Source organism: Abramis brama, assembly GCF_963993115.1.
Source record: "Abramis brama genome assembly, chromosome: 1".
NCBI classification, from domain to species: domain Eukaryota; kingdom Metazoa; phylum Chordata; class Actinopteri; order Cypriniformes; family Leuciscidae; genus Abramis; species Abramis brama.
In genome coordinates, this window is record NC_139963.1 from 59889573 (window position 1) to 59904924 (window position 15352).

General features: G+C 36.1%; 1 pseudogene across 1 annotated transcript; it reads right to left on the reverse strand.

Annotated features, from left to right (window-relative positions):
* Positions 1–10851: 10851 nt before the first annotated feature.
* Positions 10852–13042, reverse strand: LOC311081863 (putative inhibitor of apoptosis; annotated as a pseudogene). Its single transcript has 2 exons — positions 12855–13042; positions 10852–12280 (listed from the first exon to the last, which is right to left on the reverse strand). The product of its transcript is annotated as a putative inhibitor of apoptosis (transcript).
* Between the last annotated feature and the right edge of the window lie 2310 nt (positions 13043–15352).

Below are 15352 nucleotides of genomic sequence, written 5' to 3' on the forward strand. Positions count from 1 at the left end.
TTCTGTATTATATATAATGCATTTCTTGTTATGAATAATAATACCATTTGGTTCGTTAGTCCAATTGGGTTGGTTTCATTCCTCAAGCAAACCGTCCCAGAGTTCATTTGCAATCGGGCCAAGACCACTTCATTCAGGCGGTCTAGGAGCGATTGTTTTGGTGCAGATCCGAGCGTGATTGCCGTATGCTTAAATGAATCGAACCAAGCGAGACAATGCACCAAACCCCGAAACAAACACTCAGGTGTTAAAGCACCCTGAAATGGCGAATGTCTCACCCAAACATGTCTGGCCAGCTGGCTCAGTGGTCTCTCCAATTGCAGGACTCCTGTACTTTGTGGATGAGTCTCATGGTGTTGGATATGAACGAAGCCCTGAAGAGGTAAGAAATAAGTGGAGGGACATTGGAAATGTCACAAAGCGGAGTGTTACAGCATAAAAAAGAGACGCAAATAAGACTGGTGGATGTACCAGTTCTGCTCCTCCTCTGAGTACAGAGGAAGGGAAAGCTTTGGCCATCCTTGGGCATCCGAGGCATTGGAAGGGATGTGTGGAGGCATATACCCCTGTGCTTTAACCAGCAATGTGATTCCCCTAAAGTCTTTTGTAATATAATTTTTTTAAATACGTGCTTTTCTAATAAAAATGTAAGCAATTGTTAAATGAAGCTGAAGCATGTCTTAAATGCTTTTAAATTATTAAATACCTGAATAATGTGACTAAAATATGTTGATTATGAACCATTTGCGTTAAATGAAATAGAAACTTTATTTTTCAGTGTAAGCCACCTTCACATACACCACAACCAGCAAATAACTGAAGTTGGCTAAGTGAAGATTTTGTCAAAACACGACAAAACAAGCCAAACATGAAACAAAACACATATTGGACTGAAGCACTCGTTTAATCATTAAGAGTGGTCTTCTTAAGTCAACACATGAAAACTATGAAAAAACAGCATGACAATCATTGATCCCACCATTGATGAATCTCTCACATTTAGTTAATTTAGAATTATTAGCCTCTGAGCTGTGTCTGTCCATCCCTCAGGTGAAGCAATAATAGCAATAAATGACTTCTAAATGTCTTAAAACTAAAGATTGGGCATTGATGGTGGACTGGTGTTGAATCCAGTTGTTTGACGATTGATTTTTGATGTCCCTTATTTGTTGGTCCCTTATTTTATGTGACATAAAAATTCTAAGAGAGAGGTTTTACAACCAGCTGTTCAAGAATAGTCCTACTTTCTGTGAGAACATACAGTATGATTTATCATCGAGGTCCTCGTGATGATGTCTGTTCTCTCATCCCTAATTTGCATTCCTGGATCTGATGTCATAAACCACAAAAGCAACAGCAGCCACGTGCACCAGAGCAGCGGTGACCAACGGGTCACACGTTCAGTAAAACCACAACAGTAGATTTCTAAAGGAAAAAAATTAGAACTTCAGTTTTTTTTTTTACTGGAATTTATATTCAACTCAACTCAACTTTTATTTATAAAGCACTTTCAAAACCATTAGAATGGACCAAAGTGCTGTCCATAAGTAGGCTAAGCAATAACTCTAAAATACATACAGACATTAAGTTAGATTAAAACAAGAAACAAAAAATCAAACAACAAATTACTCACAGTTCTCAGACCTAATCAAACGCCAAAGGCTTGATTAAATAAATAAGTCTTCAACTCATTTTTAAAAATATCAATGCCTGATGAGGTTTTTAAGGATAGTGGCAACACATTCCAAAGTGCAGGAGCCGCAACAGAAAAAGCGCGATCTCCACTACGCCTCAAGCGAGACCGTGGGACGGTTAGGAGCATATTCTGAGAGGAGCGAAGATGACGTTGAGACTGATAAGGAATTAGCATGTCTTTTACGTACTCAGGAGCTTGACCATGTAGTGCTTTAAAAACAAACATCAACACCTTGTATTGTATTCTGTATCGAACAGGTAGCCAGTGAAGGGATATCAATAAAGGTGTTATGTGATCCCGTTTTCTGGTATTTGTTAAAAATCTCGCTGCAGCATTCTGGACACGCTGAAGACGAGTAACCAGTGATTCACTTATGCCCAGATAAAGAGCATTACAATAGTCCAGCCGGGTTGAAACAAAGGCATGTAGAACAATCTCCAAGTCCTTGTACGAAAGGATTGGTTTCAGTTTAGACAGTTTTCTTAAAGGAGAAGTTTACTTTTAAAATGAAAATTCTGTCATCATATAATCACCCTCATGTTGTTTCAAACCTGTATGAATTTCTTTCTTCTGCTGAACAGAAAGAAATATATTTAGAAGAATATCAGTAACCAGACAGTTTTTGGGTCCCACTGACTTCCATAGTAGGAAAAAAATATACTATGGAAGTCAATGGGACCCAAAAACTGTCTGGTTACTGATATTCTTCTAAATATATTTCTTTCTGTTCAGCAGTAGAAAGAAATTCATACAGGTTTGAAACAACATGAGGGTGATTATATGATGACAGAATTTTCATTTTAAAAGTGAACTTCTCCTTTCACTGGAAAAAAGATGATTTCACAATGCTGTTAACTTGACGATCAAAGCGTAACTCTGAATCGAAAAATACTCCAAGGTTCTTTACATAACTTTGCATATTGTTGGACAGTAGTCTATTATTTCCAGCCAGAGCATTCCCAAGCTCCCTTTTCCCAAACATAATAAACTCAGTCTTATCCTCATTTAATTGTAAAAATGATTTGCTAGCCATCCCTTTACCTCAGTCAAGCACTTAAAAAAATTAGTAAAAGATGCACAGCCATCACACTCCAAAGGAAGGTACAGTTGTAGATCATCAGCATACAAGTGATAGTTAATATTATGCTGCTTAAAAATAGACCCCAGTGGTAACATATATAATGAGAACAGAGTCGGACCAAGGATTGATCCCTGAGGAACCCCCCAAGAAATAGCAGCGGATGCAGAGACATAATTTCCAATTTTAACAGAGCATGTCCTGTCATGCAAATAAGAGGAAAGCCACTTAAGGGCTACGCCATTGATCCCTACATAATCTCTAAGGCGGTCTATTAAAATTGTGTGATCTAAAGTATCAAAGGCTGCACTTAAATCTAACATCATTAAGGCAACATTTTTTCCGGAGTCAATACTTAACAAAATATCATTTGTAACCTTCAATAATGCTGATTCTGTGCTATGTTTGGTCCTAAATCCAGACTGAAAAATATCCATTATATTATTTACAGTCAAGAAATCTGTAAGTTGATTATGAACAACCTTCTCTAAAATCTTATTCATAAAAGGCAATTTCGAAATAGGTCTGAAATTTTTTAACTCATGTGAATCCAAATGATGTTTTTTCAAAACCGGCTCAATAACGGCATGCTTAAACCCTGATGGTACAGTTCCATGATATAAACTACTATTGATAATCAATAGTATACTAGGACCAATAGTGTCTACAACCTCTTTAAACAACCGCGACGGGAGAATGTCATAAAATGAGGTAGTTGGCTTTAAATGCATTATTATCTTTTCCAACTGAGCTAATGTAATAGATTCAAATTTACTTAAACAATGAAAAGGATTAATTAAATCGGCTACAACATTGCCTACAGGCACAATGTTCGACCGAATAAGAACGACCTTATCAATAAAATATTTTAAAAAGCTATCACACAGAAGTAGTCCTTATGGGACGGCATGTGTCAAAATGATTTACGACTTTGACCTTTTGACAGGTTGAACTTCCTGTGACCTTTTATGATTGATGGGTTGAACTTCCCGACTGGGGTCATGGGATTAACCTTTGCCCTATCGATCATGTAGTGTGACAGTTAGTTTCCCCTATTTGAATAGAACAGATGTTTTGAAGGATAGTTTTGCCCTATTTGAACAGAACAGATGTTGTTTTGCCGGATTCAAACAGCCGGTGTCATGTTATATATGTGTGTGTGTGTCACAGACCCTTTGTGTTCTGTGTGTGTGTGTGTGTGGTGTCACAGACAAACCCCCCTCACATTCCAGAGCATCGGGCACTGACATCTGAACATGTGCTGTTCGGTCACTGTGAAGTGTATGTCACACAAACACATACTGTTCTTTAAAAGTTGAAAAACACACTGTTCCTTAAAAGTGTATAAATGAAAATATATAATCTTACATAAAACATTCTATCCTTTATATCCTTTATATAATATAAATTATATAATATAAAACAATTAAACTAAAGTTGAAAACATGCCTTTAAAAGTATAATATAAATATCTTATTGATCCAATTGTTTTAGCTGAATAAAAGTGTATAAAATAAAAAAGCTTACTAAAACCAATTATTTTAGATAAATATAAATTACATAAAACATTCTGCTCTTTATATTCTATCATTTATATAATTTATATAATATAAATGATATAATCTAAAACAATTAAACTAAGGAATGGAATTAAATAATGGAATGCTTACACAATATATCTTACTAAAAAGAATAAAAATAAAAATCTTCTTACATGTTTGTAAGTCTGGACGGTCTCTGACTTCAGTGATCAAGATATCAGGGGCTGAAATTATAATCCTAAAAGTTTAAAAATGTTTTAAAGTTGTAATAATGCTTTTAAAATCAATGAATTATTAAAAGTGGTAAAACAAAAACACTCCTTTCCTGAATGACCTCACCAGAGCACTCAGAATGGTGCGCGCGCGTGTCTGTGTCTATGCGCGCCCCCTCTCCGTCTGAGCTCCGACCCCCTCCTTTGCATACCAGAGTACGGTGAAATCTCACACTAACAAAAGTTGAAAACATGCCTTTAAAAGTCTAATATAAATATCTTATTGATCCAATTGTTTTAGTTTTAGATGAATAAAAGTATAAATGAAATGCTTACTGAAACCAATAATTTAAGTTTTAGACGAATAAAAGAATATAAAATGACAGACTTAAAATGAACACATCAATGTCCATACCATTGATGTCCACAAAAATAATTAAACTAAAGTTGAAAACATGCCTTTAAAAGTATATAAAATATAAATATCTTATTGATCCAATTGTTTTAGATAAAAGAATATAAAATCATCTTACATGTTTTAGAAAGTTGAAGTATGTCCTACCATTGATGTCCACAAAAATACAATGTATGAATGGGTTCAAAATTGTTTTACACAGCTGAATTCATATAGTCATTCCTAAATGACCTCACACTGTCTCAAAACATAAGGAGCGCACGCGCTTCTAATGTATGTGGGTCAAAAAGTAAAACACACGTGTCTGCGTATCTCTCTGGGGGTGGGTGTGTGTGTGTGTGTGTGTGTGTGTGTGTGTGTCTGTGCGCGCCCCCCTATTCCTGTGCTCTGACATCTGAAACAGGACCCCACTCCACATTCCTGAGCACGGTGAAAGTGAGATTAAACATCACATACAATAATATTAAATAAATATCTTACTAAAAAAAATCTACTGAAATGCTTGTAAAAAGAATAAAATTCATCTTACATGTTTAGAAACTTACAACTCTTGAACTTACATGTTCAAGAAGCTCTTAAGAGAGTTAACATAAATCACAGAGTGGTTCTCTCTCACACCAGCGTCTCTGACTCAGAGGAGTGTATTCAGTGATGGGATGAGACTTTGTGAATGTTGTGTTGAATTTACTTCAAAGTAAAATCTTAATGATATCTTTTAAAAAATAAAATTTAAATAAATTATTAAAAGTCTTAATAAAAACAAATATTCTACAACGATGGTCTGTGGAAAAATTCGACTTGAACTTAAAGTATATTTTTTTATTTATCATGGGTATGTAAAATAATTTGAAGCGTCACAAGTCATCTCACGCCTGTGAAATGTTCAATAATTCCTTAAGTTGTATCTGTGAGAAAATGACAACAACATAGGCCTATCTTCAGAGAGAGCAACCATGAAAACATTTAGAAACTGGGAATCTTCCAGAAATAAGGTCCTTCTGATCAGCGCTGAGAAAGAAGTTACTGGACAATAATGTTAGCTTCAGGATATCGGATGACAGACCGAACCTCTGTGCATCGTGTCAGAGCGTATGTCATGTTAGTCTGCTAACGCCTTTCCAGAGCCAAAGTTTTGTACACACTAAATTTATTTCAAATCATAACCTTAAACGTTTACATTAGATATTTTAAAAGATTGATTAAATTAAATATTTAAAGTTTGAATACATACTCATCTTCTATTTATCTTTTAGAAGACTTATGTATGATATAAATTATTTTGCTTAACGGTGACCTAAAGTATAATTGTTATTAAACAATGTCTGTTCAAAACTGTACTTGGTCGTCTTAAATCTCATTTATATGAAAAAGATTCAACCAGCATTTTTTGTCCATGTGGGGGTTTCAATTTTTATGGTGAGGGCTTTCCATAGCTATCCCGTACACCTAAACACGACCATCACAGAAAACTACATTTTCAAAATGTAAACAAAGTTTTAGCTAAATAAAAACACCTTACATTTCCAGAGAGGCGAAGTAGTTCTTTATGCAATGATAAAAACGATCCAAAAAGCAAATAGTTTAAGTTGTCATAAACATCCCCAGACCCTTCAGTGATAAACTACAGTGTGAACTGAAGCTTCAGGATATAGGGGGGGGGGCAGACCAGATGAGTCTCGGGGGACAATGTCACAGTAAATCTAGTCTCCGTTTCAGAGCATACTACATCCAGAGTTTATACGAAATTCATTTAAAAGCATAACCTTAAAAGTTTAAATAAAACCTTTAAAGTTTTATTAAAATCATATCTTCTATTTATCTTCTTAGAAGATTTATTTTTACTAAACAGCGTCTGTCCAAAAACTTTAGATTGTTGAAAAACTGTGCTTAGACGTCTTAGATCTTTTGTCCATGAAACATGTTTTCAAAATTTGTCACAATGTTTTGCTGCTGCGTTGTTTTTAAGAAATCCGAGGACTTCACATTGCTCTTATTTAGACTAAGTTGTATCATTTGGAAAATCACCACACAATTTGAGAGACGCAATGTGTGATAAGTAAAAATCACACATCGTCTTAATTCAAAGTATAAGATCGTATAAGATCATTTTTACTTGTATCTCCCGAACTATCCTTAATCAGTGCGGAAATATATCAGTGTGAGAATATACTATCGGTCATCTACTCAAATGTTAGCATTTGTTGATGGTGGCCGCATGAACAGACTTTGGGGAGAGCTATAGCAGGAAGCTATGCCCTTTGACCTCCTCGATTTTGCAGGCCTTTTTGTTAAAGACCCTACTACAAGTTAGTTCTCCCAAAAGAATTTCTACCATCTAGCGGTGAAATTCTATTTTGCATTTAAACGAATAGTGCTCTCTAGCAGTTCTCCCATCTACTCGCTTTTTCAACTTTGGTAAATGTGCCAAGAAGCTATGACAACATGTCTTCCGATAGCGCTTCATCGAGTTTAATTGTACATGTTCTACCGTTATGATGTACTTGTTACATGTTCTACCGTACATGTTCTACCGTTCTATATAATGATTTACACAACCAAGCTTGTCATTTAAACCATACCTTTGACTTACCCGTCGAGAAGAAAGCAGGCAACTTCCCTTTCAAAGTTTTTCTCCTTCATTAGCTCTTTCCACCTGGGAAAAGCTATCCCGATATTTATTTACATACCGATAAATTAAATTTGAATTTAATTAAAACTTCTCCTGCATAACCATGATCCAGCATTATATTGTACCATGCAGTGCAGCCTTTCAAATGTGCCGCGGGAAGTATCAATGTCTCCCATATGGTCTAGCGGTTAGGATTCCTGGTTTTCATCCAGGCTGCCCGGGTTCGACTCCCGGTATGGGAAGACAATTTTTTTACATTGCCAACAAAATTCAAGTTCATCAATAATCATTTTTAGTTATTCATAGTCTTAGAGGCCTACACGAACTGCAGAAACAAGCAGTTTCTTGAAGATTCGGTACTGAATCATTTTCACAAATACAATTATATTGAATTCAGAAAATTTCACTATGGAATATTTACTTTATCATAATTTCAATTTAGTACGTCATCATTTAAACTTTTCATCTCATAATTATGACGCATAGTCATAATTTCAACTTTTCATCTCATAATTATGACGCATAGTCATAATTTCAACTTTTTAAGTCATAATTTCAACTTGTCATAATTTACAATTTTTGTCAATTACGCCTTTTTAATGTAATACTTAAAACGGTTTTAAGTCATAATTTGGTTGTTGACTATAGTAGTGTTGCACCTGCATGCCCACTAACACTAATGAGAGTTTACTTTACACACTCTGACTCTCACAAGCGAGTTAGTGTTAGTAGAGTATTAGTGGACTGGTAGGGTTAGAATAAGTAATATTAGAATAAAATATCTGTTGGGGAGCATCACAATAAAGAGTTAATGTTTAATGAGTTAAATGACAACATACCATTTTTCAACCGAGCGAATCTGCGCATGAGAGGCCTTCAGAAGTCATAACTTCAGGGGTAGGCCAGTTGGCGAAAACACTGCGTGTGTAAAAATCAAATACTGTAAGACACTTTTCAAAGTTAGAATAAAAAGTTAAGTGTCACAAAGTCTGACACAAGGCCATTAACTTGTTCTTTTTGTTTTATAAATGTATTTTGCTTATTTCTACAAACATCAACCTGATAAATATGGATACGATTAAACAAGATCATTTTTAAGAAAAAAGAAAAAACAGTGTTTTTAAAATACAACAAAACCATGATCATGTTTAGTTTAGATGTGGATGGCTAAGTTTCAGGCATAGTGCAACCACACAATGTTAGATTTCTCACTCACAACGCAAAACGTTGTAAATAAACATTTTCAAACTGTAATTTAACCATATTTTATTAATATTATGTTGATTTAAAGTTTTTGTTATTAACTAATGCCTACTAACACTTCAACACACAAAATTAAAGAGATGTATTATTTAAAAAAAATGGAATGTTCACAATCTACAGTTAGATATTCTCCTATGTGTGTAAGTAGTTGTGCTTAAATCTTTGGGTGTATTTTGTCACACTCTTGTAAAGACTATGGACTAACTTAAAAACATAATCCTTATACAGGAATGTCCATGTAAGATTCAAAAGACCAATTCGCTAAGAAAAGTTTCCAAATGATGATGGTTTTATTACTCCGCTAGATTTAGTCATCTTGTTCAGGCGACACTGTTTCACATGTTGTATGTTGGACCATATGTGTTTTAGGTGAAGACTTTTCTTTGAGAGCCGTTTATAGAAATAAATGGCCATTAATAATTTAAGCGACAGTTTGACTAAATTGATATCAATCACACAAATACGAATCACACAAACTGTTTTACACTTAAACTATTGCACCGAGAGATGCATATTCATCAAAGCTTGAGGCTGTTTAACAAAGTTCCACACTTTGGTAAAACCTGCTGATAAAATTGCACAAAAGTAAATTCTAATTCTTCATCATCATGAGCCATTTAAAACAAATACAGAAAAGCCACTATAGTGATCCTTTTTAGCTTTTGAATGTCTGTCATTGACATCTTGTTTCTTTTTGTTTTTGTACAGTTTGCAAAAAGTACATAGAGCGTGGTCAAACATGTTCATATAGGAATGTATCCTATACATTATAGGTCCTTCTACACGACTACAAGACTAAACAAATCATATTTCTTTTAGAACATCTTTCTGCTATGTCTACGAAACATCGACGTCAAAGATGAGTATTGCTGTTTTTCTGTTACCTATTACACTTATTTTGTTATTATTACACAGTTATTTTGTGTGTCGCTAAACAACGGTTAAGCTAATGAATCACGGTTGATGCGTGGTATTTTTACGTGAAAGGTGGGGGTGATTCATTTTTTATTCCGTCCACACTTTGACACCAGAGTTTTATGATCTTCTTTTTATTCTGCATAATGCCGAAATGTTTTAACATATCGTAAATTTCAATGGTTAGATAAATCATCTAACTATTATATCTAACAATCAACAGTTATATGTGAAACAAGCACAGTCGCATTACAGTTGGATTTTTGTTTATATTGAACATTGTTATTGAACCGTTTTTCAATATTATTGAAAATAATTGCGCTATTGCGCTAAATAAATAAAAGCGCTATTGTTCTCGGCCTCATCAAAGTTCACATAGTTTTCACCGGGGCATATCGACTCTGAAACAAGACTTTGTTTAAAAGATTTTCTTTGCATTTCTTCTGAAACACCCTGTTTTGAAATTGTTTAACATCGCTAGCGTAACACTTATCGTATTGCCGGGTGTGATTGTATGGCGTTTTCTTTACACTTTCCTACAGTTAGCTGTAATGTTAGTGAACTCTAGGTCTTCTCTTTGTTCATATACGACGGTATTCACATGAATTGGCTTGATTTGTATCTTGATTTGATACGAGACATTTACATTATATTGTTATACCGTCCTAGTTTTTAAATAGCGCTAAAATGTATATTTTAACCCTTTATGCCGATATGCCGCACAAGGTTCTCTGTTCTCTGGTTCTATGTTTTAAAAATGCCGCGAAACAAAGACAAGGATGCCTCTTTCTATAAGCGACCCTCAAAATCTGTGCATACAACAAAATTACTTTTGTCTCATTGTTTGAAAAAAAACTTAAATCAGCTGGTGCTATTGAAGTTATTAAACACCCCTGAATTCGGTAATGATGAGATATCAAGTTTTAACTCAATACGCTGGAATGCGCTAAAGAACTTTAACAATAGTCGGTCAAATTAACTTAAAAATGAAATACATCCTAAATGTTTGTAAATCCAAAAATGTTGTCACTGGATCGAGTGAAAATAATAAACTTCTCCTTTGTTTTTATGCATCAAGTTAAATCCAAATGATAGGAAAACTTTATGATAGGAAAGTACGGACGGCGCCTTTGACCAAGCCTTTACATATGGGGCACTTGCGCAGAGAAGGCGCACATTCTTTGCACACAACTAGGTGACCACAGGGGATGAAGACAATGTTCACTTCCTTATCCATGCAAACTTTGCATGTGCGCTCCTCTTGAAGTCTTCTTAACTGTTCCTCCATAGGCAAGTCTGAAAGATCTTGACTCGGTGATGCAGCTTCATTTGTCTGGGCCATCAGTTCTCTCAGCAGGCAGACATCATTCTTCTTGATCCAGTTGCGGAAGACCTCTGCTGCTGCATTTCCTTTCGACAGGACTAACTCAATGAGCTGCCCTGTCTGCTGCTTGACTGTAGTGCAGTTACGAATAATGTCATACTCTTTCTGTGAGATGACGTTCTCCTCGAGAAGATGGTCCATTAAGCTCTGCACACTTTTTAGGCTCTGTGACACGGCAAGATGATGTTTCTTAAGAAAAGTAAAACCATCTAATGCCATTTCCTCGGCTCTAAGTAAATCAGATACCAACTCTTGAACGGTTTTGTAATTTTCTCCACTTGCGAGAATTTTGCTCTGAACGGTTTGCTTCACCAGGCCACGCTCAAATCCCATCTCTAAAGCAGACTTCACCGCAGGATTGTTCTCTTGTTCTCTCACAAATTCTCTTGAGTCGCTGTCTCCATTAGTCAATAGCTGCTCAAATAGTCTTGGAAATCTTGCTTGAATCTGATGAACAAACTCTTGGCCCTTTTCTTGCAGCAGGTATTCACATCTTGGAAACCACTTGGCATGTTCTACCCATGGATCATCACCAGACTCCCAACATCTGAGTCCACCATCGCAAGAAAAGCACTTCACATCATCATTACGACCAACATAGTAAAAACCAGCCTTAGCCAATTGGTCTGGTCGAACAGTTATTCTTGAGGGCCAGTAGACAAATGTGAGCAATCTGTCTTCACACTGTTGCATTGCCGATCCATTGGAAAGGATAGATAAAGGTACATTATCTGCACGGTCACCTCAAACGAAGCGGCAGTTGGGGTAATGCCTCTGGTGCTCTGATACTGCACGATCTCCCGGTTCCCAGTTGCTAAGCTGGCCTCCACAACTGAAGCAAGCCACTCTGTCGCCCTGACCAAGGTAGTAGAAACCAGCTTTGGCAAGCTCGGCCGGAGCTACTGGTGCAAGAGTCCAATTCTGAAAGGTGTCAAGGCGTTCCTGTTCCCGACGCATGTCAGGATTCTGACAAGCCGGAGGGCGCTGGTGAGACATATCCTGGTGAGACATATCCAGGTAACCCACCCGCTCCTCCGTTTGGCCTGATACGGATGACTTGGTGGTCGATGTAACGGGTGTCGCAGGGGCAGAAAGCTGTAGGATGGCTATGTTGCGAAGCGGGGAAAAGGCACTTTTGATGAAAGCTCTGGATGAAGACATAAAAATGGGACCACAGGGCGTGTCCACTCTGGAATGGAAATGGTTGCCACCTCGGGAATACGATAATTAAAATGCAGAAAACAAATATTGAATTATTCTAAATATTATGAGCTCAGACATTTTTTAACCAGAATTTTTTATTTCAACGTTATACTTTCATACATTGAAGTAGTGAAGAAATTTGAGTGAAAGACATTTACAGATGGTCTAACCAGAATAGAAAATATCCGCAGGCTATCATGTCTTGCTCTACGATGTAGCTGGCAAGACTTTCAACTAATTCACCAACGTCAGTTTTTGCATTTTTTGACACCAGTGACACACAGAGATCTGTTACGAATGTACAAATAGCGAGTATCTCGATGATTTGGAATTCGTCACTACATTCACGCAACACATCCAGAACTTTTCTGAGGATTACGCCGATCGGCTCTTTGCCGTTAAAAAACATGGGTGTTACATCAGGCCATGACTTTATCAAGCCTCTTACGTCATCCATTTCATTTTTGAGATTTGTCACACGTTTGGTATCCTGCGCACAATCGTTTTTCATATCACACGCAGCGTCGATGATCCTGTGCATCAAGCCGACCATTTGGCCTCTAAAATGATCTTTAAACATACAGTCCAGCGCAGCTCTTAAACGACAGTCTTTGCCCGTGGCGCACTCGCACGCCGGATGATACTTGTGCCCGGCATCGCCAGAACTCAACGGGGAGTCGCTCTCCTTTAGGTTTTGCGTCGCCATTTTTTCAGCTTTTCGAAGAGTCTCCTGAATCACCTGGAATGTTCCTGGAATCTCCCGAGTCCTTGAGGCACAGTCGTCCAGGGTTAATGCTCGGAAGTTTGTGTTTTTGGGTCAGAAGCTTGTGTCAGGCTCAGGCAAACAGGACTTTCAACTTTTTGCAGTAGCACAGCAGTCTGAGGCTAGTAGAGCTAGAGCGTGCGTGAAATATTTATCAGGCTGGGGTCCGCCCCACTGTTGTGTGTAGAATGTACGGAGGTTGGCCTCAGGAAAGCCATAAATAACTAGTTCCTGCATAACCAACAAGTCCTACATGTCGCCAGAGAGAAGTTTGAATCGTTCGAGTCATACACACAAGTGCAGCGATGGAGCGCGTGAACACAAGCAGTGTGAGAGGATTCCTGAGATCTTGCGATGATCTGACTGAGAAGATTCGCTGTTCAATACAGAAGAAACTCATCAAGAAGTACTTGAGCAGGTATAAAAACCTATTTTATTTGTGGATTAAAGAATAGAATAAAAAATAGGTATTTCTATAATAAAAGTATTTCTCTCTCACTATGGACACACAATCCCATGCATGCCAAACTATCATTTGGCATAACTAATCATTATCAACATATTTTTTGATAAAAATAACTATAAAGAGTTCGAAATGACACTTATTTTTGAGCCCCACACTTTTAAGCGCTCCAAAGTTCACTTTGTCCACAAAAAGGAACTTTGCCTTAATTTACTGAAGGCTATGGATGTTAGGTAAATACGTTTATTAAATTAATTCACAATATGTACACATTCATTCATGTACACATGTTATTTGTTTCTTCTCCTCTCACATTAAATTGCATGTATTATATAGGCCTATTTTAAGTTCAAATGGTGAAATTAGAAACAAGTTGATTAGTTTGATTATTTTTGTCGTTGTTTAACATTTCTCAAAACATTTGTCAAATATGAAATGTTTAGTTTAGCTACTTGCACCTTATCTCGCACTTTATGACCGTTATCAGCTATTATCAGATACTATTGTCTTAACATAGACTATTGTTTTAGCTCTGGTTTAACCTGCTGTTCACCGGCCATCATGTGCTCTAACACTGCAGCATCAGCCGGTTCATTGACTTTGAACTGGTGTATGAATGTGTCTACAGGTGTATCTAACCCTATCAACTAATGACCAACTTTATTTTTGCTATTGTACATACATTTTATTCTTCTAACTGTTTATCTTTGGTTAACACAGTTGGAGAAGAACAACAGGGAGGTTGGAAGACACAGTAGAGGAACTACAGAATAAATATGGAGAGAAAACAGCATTAAAAAGTCCATAGTGAAAAAAATCAGAAAAAAGAATATCAAACGTAGGAAAAGATTTATAAGTTACTTTGTTAGTAGTGAATATGTTTCTCAATAAGCTTTACTATAACGTTTACATGGTTTTGGTTGTGTATTTAATTGTTCATTTTTAACAGATGGTGACGTTCAGACGCTGAGCATTCAAACACATTCTGGAAACATGACAAAGCAACAGCCTAACAACCTTCCACAACGACAGCATAATAATTCTACATCATTCGGACGGCTATTAATTCAGATCCCTAATCAGCTTAACTTCACAATTGACCAGAAGAATGGTGGGACAATAGTTGCTCCAATCATGGTAGAAAAGACAATATATGGTGATGTTAACATCAGTGTGGTGAGTGTCTGATAATTTAAGAAACAGTTGCTTAGTTAAGAAATGATTTGTGTATGTTATATATATATTTATGTATGTTTTTTTTTTAAGTTAGTCCATAGTCTTTACAAGAGTGTGACAAAATACACCCAAAGATTTAAGCACAACTACTTACACACATAGGAGAATATCTAACTGTAGATTGTGAACATTCCATTTTTTTAAAAAAATAATACATCTCTTTAATTTTGTGTGTTGAAGTGTTAGTAGGCATTAGTTAATAACAAAAACTTTAAATCAACATAATATTAATAAAATATGGTTAAATTACAGTTTGAAAATGTTTATTTACAACGTTTTGCGTTGTGAGTGAGATGTTAGAGAAATCTAACATTGTGTGGTTGCACTATGCCTGAAACTTAGCCATCCACATCTAAACTAAACATTATCATGGTTTTGTTGTATTTTAAAAACACTGTTTTTCTTTTTTCTTAAAAATGATCTTGTTTAATCGTATTCATATTTATCAGGTTGATGTTTGTAGAAATAAGCAAAATACATTTATAAAACAAAAAGAACAAGTTAATGGCCTTGTGTCAGACTTTGTGACACTTAACTTTTTATTCTAACTTTGA